General features: G+C 37.4%; 1 long non-coding RNA gene across 1 annotated transcript in view; it reads right to left on the reverse strand.

The window, feature by feature from the left end:
- LOC114676287 (uncharacterized) overlaps positions 1–4,170 on the reverse strand; it is a 279,737-nt gene extending 275,567 nt beyond the window's left edge. Inside the window, exon 1 of the long non-coding RNA XR_013414529.1 lies at positions 4,060–4,170. This is a non-coding gene — a long non-coding RNA (uncharacterized LOC114676287). The remainder of the gene's footprint in view (positions 1–4,059) is intronic.
- Between the last annotated feature and the right edge of the window lie 1,830 nt (positions 4,171–6,000).

A 6,000-nucleotide genomic window follows, 5' to 3' on the forward strand; every position in this document is an offset into this window, starting at 1 on the left:
AAAGTGGGCTAAGCACATGAATAGACAATTCTCAAAAGCAGCTATACAAATGGCCAACAAGCATATAAAAAATGCTCAGCATTACTAATGATCAGGGAAATGCAAATCAAAATCACAATGCAATGCAACCTTACTCCTGCAAGAATGGCCATACTCAAAATATCAAAAAATATTAGATTTTGGTGCGGATGGGGTGAAAAGTGAACACTTCTACACTTTTGGTGAGAATGCAAACTAGTACAACCACTATGAAAAACAGTGTGGGGATTCCTTAAAGAACTAAAAGTAGAACTACCATTTGATCCAGTAATCCCACTTACTGGTTACCTACCCAGAGGAAAAGAAGCCATTATACGAAAAAGATACTTGCACATGCATGTTTATAGCAGCACAATTCACAATTGCAAAAATATGGAACCAGCCCAATTGCCCATCAGTCAATGAGTAAATACAGAAATTGTGGTGTATGTATATATAAGATGGAATACTACTCAGCCATACAAAGGAACAATTTAATGGTATTTGCAGCAACCTTGATAGAACTGGAGACTATTATTCCAAGTGAAGTAACTCAGGAATGGAAAACCAAACATTGTATGTTCTCATTCATAAGCGGGAGCTAAGCTATGAGGCTGCAAAGGCAGAAGAATGATACAATGGACTCTGGGGACTCAGTGGAAAAGGTGGGAGGGCAATGAGGGATAAAAGACTACAAATTGGGTTCAGTGTATACTGCTCAGGTGATGGGTGCACCAAAATCTCACAAATCACCACTAAATAACTTACTCATGTAACCAAATAACACCTGTTTCCCAAAATCCTATGGAAATAAACAGTTTAAAAAAAAAAAAAAACAACCAGGCCAAGTGCGGTGGCTCACACCTGTAATCCCAGCATGTTGGGAGGCCGAGGTGGGTGGGTCATGAGGTCAAGATATCGAGACCATCCTGGCCAACATGGTGAAACCCTGTCTCCACTAAAAATACAAAAATTAGCCAGGTGTGGTGGCGGGCACCTGTAAGCGCCAGCTACTCGGGAGGCTGAGGCAGGAGAATTGCTTGAACCTGGGAGGTGGAGGTTGCAGTGAGCCAAGATCACACCACTGCGCTCCAGCCTGGCGACAGAGTGAGACTGCATTTCAAAAAGAAAAAAAAAAAAGCACTAAGTTTTTAAACTTTTTTTGTTTTTTTGGTCTTAAAAAGAGGCTCTCTTGCCTCTCCAAATCATGCTGTCATTAAATAAAATTGAGCAAGAATACAATAGAGTTTCTTTTCCAAGAACTCTGATTTTTCCAAGGGAAAGACTCCAAACTGTTGCCTAAAAAATGACATTGGAATGGTGCTGAAAGATGCATTCCTATTGCTGTGTTACATTAAAATTTTTTTGAGCATCTTAACTGAAATTGTTCTACTACACATGGAGCACAAAGGACTTAGCTGGTGGTAGTAAATGACTTTTAAATTTTCTCCTTCTCTGCAGCAATGAGAGGCAAGATAAGTGGTCTTTCCAATACACTGGATAATTAAAATTATGTTATTTTAATGGAAAAAATGCTGAGACATACACTCAGTTCAGACATTCAAATGTGCTCGCTTACTCTCTTGTAAACAGAGCCACAACTTCTAACAACACTTTTAAGTCTTCTTAGTCATTACTCAGACTGAGATGGGTTTGTCTCCTTAGACACATACTTGGCATATAATTTTCAGCCTTACTAAATAACTTCATAAAAGAAGAGTCATAATTATTCATATTCAATGTGATTTCAGGAATAGAGACCAAAAGAAACCTGCAAATATTAAAGCTGTTGCCCGCATCATTTTCAATACTTATCACTTATGTGTATCGATATTCTTTATGAGGAAGTTTGAAAGTAATAATCTGTAAGACGTAGGAATACTTTTTATGTTTCTGAAAACTGCTCTGGACCCTTTTCAGTGAAACTGAATTTTAATGTGACATTCCAATTTCTTAATAGAAAACCACTTAATCTTAGAAACCATAAAGTTAAATTGGCTTTAACCCCTTTAGTATTCATGAAATGAATGCGATAATTGCACTAAGATACATTTGCTTTTATAATTAAGTATTATTGTGAAAATCTTCTTTTTTTGCCAATTAAGTGTTTTTCTCCCATATTCAAGGATAAAATGGAAACAAAGGTCAATTCCAGAGAAAGCTCATCAAATAAAAGTTCAACATACTCTTGAAACTTGTATTGCTAAGATCTTATATAAATAAATATTACGTAATGAGGATTTTAAAAATTAGAATGCTTTTATAAAGAAATCAATTTAAACCTTTCTATGGCTTTTCAAATAATTATGATTAAGTGGCAAAACTATCTCTTATTTCAGCATTTATCATCTGGACCAGATTTCTAATATTATTCTGACTTTTCAGTCTTTTCTTTTAAAAATCTATCTTTTTTTAGGTGATAATTTATCATCCTCAGATTGTAATCTCAGTCACTGTGTCATCATATTGAAAGTTGGAAATTCATGGTTAGTAAATCTCTGAGGAAAGAAGTCAGCAAAAATCAGAAACATCATTTTGAATCTAGTGCTGTGATACTGTTTGGATATTTGTTCCCTCCAAATGTCACGAAAATGTAATCCCTAGTGTTGGAGGTGGGCCCTAGTGGGAGTGTTTCCGTCATGGGGGTGGATCACTCATGAATGGTTTGGTGCCCTCCCCTTGGTTATAAGTTCATGCGAGGGCTGGTTGTTTAAAGAGCCTGGCATCTCCTCAACCCTTGCTCCCTCTCTTACCATGCAACACGCCTGGTCCCCCTTTGCCATTCACCGTGAGTAGAAACTTCCTGAGGTCTTACCAGAAGCAATGCTGGTGCCATGCTTATACAGCCTGCACAACTGTTAGCCAAATAAACTCTTTTCTTTATAAACTACCCAATCTCAGGCATTCCTTTATAGCAAGCCAACATCAACTAATACATGCTGAGTTACTCAATAGCTTAATAGTCCAATAAAATTGGTGGACCAAAAATATTTTTGAAAGAGTTTTATGTTTGTTATTAAAAGGGGGGCTAATATATCATGGAAAAATATCAAAACTTCTTTGGATATTCCCACACTTATCTTAAAGTTTATGATTTAAAAAAGCATTTAAACATATTTGGGGTTTAAAATAGCTTTTCCCACATTTAAGCACAGGCTGCCTTAATACACTTCCTGATAACAAGCATGTAGGTGTCTTTGCAACACAATTAGAGAAGTGACAAAAACTTTGCAAGAAGGAAAACACAAATCTAGACATGACTGTTTCATCTCTGTGTAACAGTCTCTCTAAATGAAAGAATATCACAGATATGGAGAAATATCCAGGACATACCATCAGAGAAATTCTGCCCCTTCCTCACTTGGAATGTATTTCTGCATTCAACAAGTAAATTTGGTTCACAAGTGATTCCCTCAAATTTCTAGTTGCTCCCAGTATTTTTACATGAGTGCCATTACTACAACTTCAAAATATGCTGGTGATAAAGAATACATTATTAAAATTACACAAAAGCAACAAAATCAAATCCCAATCACTTACAGTTCTGTTTTATCTCCTTTCTTCAAGGAAATGTCAGCCCTTCAGAAGCTCAGCCTTTGTAATTACATACTGCCTTCAATCAGGTGGGAGGAATCCAAAGTCCCAAAACCTTCACAGCTGCTTCTAATCATGGTGTGCATTGGAATCACCTGGAGAACTTTCTATTAAACGGTAGCCATGACTCACCTCTAGAATCTAAATTAATTGATCTGGGGGAGGGGCCCCTAATGATAGTATGCTCTCGAAGCTCCCCAGGTGATTCTCATATGCAGTCAGGGCTAAGAAGCCCAGTTCTAAAGCTAATATATATTCAAACTGAAATAAGACATCTTGGCTCTTAATTTCTTTAACATCAACTATTAATTTTTATATAGAAAACAAGCATTTAAATATTTAGCAACTGAAGTCATTGCTGCAAAAATTAAGTGGTATCCTTAGTTTCAGATTTTTTTGCCAGCTGACATGTTAAACGAACCAGAAAACATTCACCTACATTCTTACCCTGTAATGACGAGAATCAGAAGATGGACTAGACTCGCTAAAAGAGAATCCCAGCTCCTCAGAATTTCCTCAGCTGGATTTGAGAAAGTATGAGTCTTTACTGATTTGTCCTATTTCAACATCTCACTTTACTAAAAGCTTTGAGTGACTTGCCACCACCCACTTCTGTTAGCACTCAACAAAATAAGATGAAGAAAGAGTGTTGTGCTGGGAAATGTTTAACTAGTTATCTTGGGGTGAGATGGGGCACATAGGAGATTTGCAGTGTTTGCCAATTTACAGAGCTCATATACTCCCTCTCCCACCATAGTCGATTTTAAGCTATTAATGGTTTAACAACTGGTTTGCAAAACTTTTTGAAAATTTCACAATTTCCTGAGCCAGTATAAGCCAGGTCCAGCATTCCACTGTGAAATTATTAACATGTTTGTGTATCAGAGTCCTTGCTTGGCAAGAATTGACATTTAGTTGTATCAGTCTTATTACTTGAAATATCTCCCTATGAATATCAATTTGAAATTTTTGATTCACAATTGACATGAAGAACATTCCCCAGATGAGGCTATACTTGAACTATGTTTTATCCACAATTGGGGTTCAACAATTCAGAAGGAAAAGGGTAAAATGTATAAGATTTTAGTGACTTTAAGAGAGAAACCATCAAAAGAAAGAACTTCTGTGATGAGCTGGATTCAGCAGTAAACCCCGAGAAGGAAGTTAAGTAGTTCTTCTATAATAGGGGATGTGGCATCTTGAAGGCCTAATTGAGCTGGATGGGCCATTAAGATATACAGGGTTTAACCTATAACAACTTTGACAAAGTTATGAAATAATTTTACTAATATCTTATTGAAAAAGTCATAGAGGTTATGGGATTGGTTTGAAACCAGTTTTGGGGGGTTCAATTCCTCTGACAAGGAATTGTCAGAGAGGTCATGCTATTGTTGGTAGAGTTCAGAATGAACATAGACATGGAAAGTTACCTAGATCCAGCCCATTTGTGCAAGGGGAAGGAAAAAAAATTGTTTCAATGAGCTAAATGGTCTGCATCACTAAATTCAGTGTCAGATATGCTACAGGCTCCACTATGTAAAGCCAGAGGAGGATCCATTCTCTTTGAGAGCTAGAGACCATCCAAAGAGCTGATAATCAGTGGGCAGATCACTTGAGGTCAGGAGTACGAGACCAGCCTGGACGACATGCTGAAACCCCATCTCGACTAAAAATACAAAAATTAGCCGGACGTGGTGGCACACACCTGTGATCCTAGCTACTAGGGAGGCTGAGGAAGAAGAATTGCTTGAACCCTGAAGGTGGAGGGTACAGTGAGCCAAATTTGTGCCACTGCACTCCAGAGCCTGGGTGACAGAATAAGACTCCATCTCAAAAACAAACAAACAAACAAACAAACAAACAAACAAAAAAGAATTGGTAATCCGAATAGTCAGCTGGAAAAGGTTAAGAGTTCTCAGAGAGGTCTTTGATAGGGACTGGAGTTTCAGTGTAAGTAGTCAGAGACTTAGAGCTGTCAGGACCCACCTTAACTATCAACAGATTAGTATTACATGGCTAGGGACATACAGGTGATTTACATTTCACCATCCCTCTCCTGCAATTGCACGTATAGGTAGAATAGCATAGTGCTCAAGAATACACTCAGGAACAGTCTAATTCCCAACTCCACCACTTAATATCTATGTGACCTTGGAACATTTCTGTGTGCACTAGTTTTCTCCTCTATAAAATGTAGATAATGATAGTACCCACTTCATTGGGTTAGTACAAGATTTAAATAAGATAATATGTGCAAAACGTTCAGCATAATGCCTTCATGGAACATTGTAATAGTTTTGGCTGGTGGCCGTGAAGAAAACGTGAAGATAATATAGGTGAAGTACATAACATCATCCTCACTTGAAGGAAAGTTATGTTAAAGAAATG

Source organism: Macaca mulatta, chromosome 2, assembly GCF_049350105.2.
Source record: "Macaca mulatta isolate MMU2019108-1 chromosome 2, T2T-MMU8v2.0, whole genome shotgun sequence".
Classification (NCBI taxonomy): domain Eukaryota; kingdom Metazoa; phylum Chordata; class Mammalia; order Primates; family Cercopithecidae; genus Macaca; species Macaca mulatta.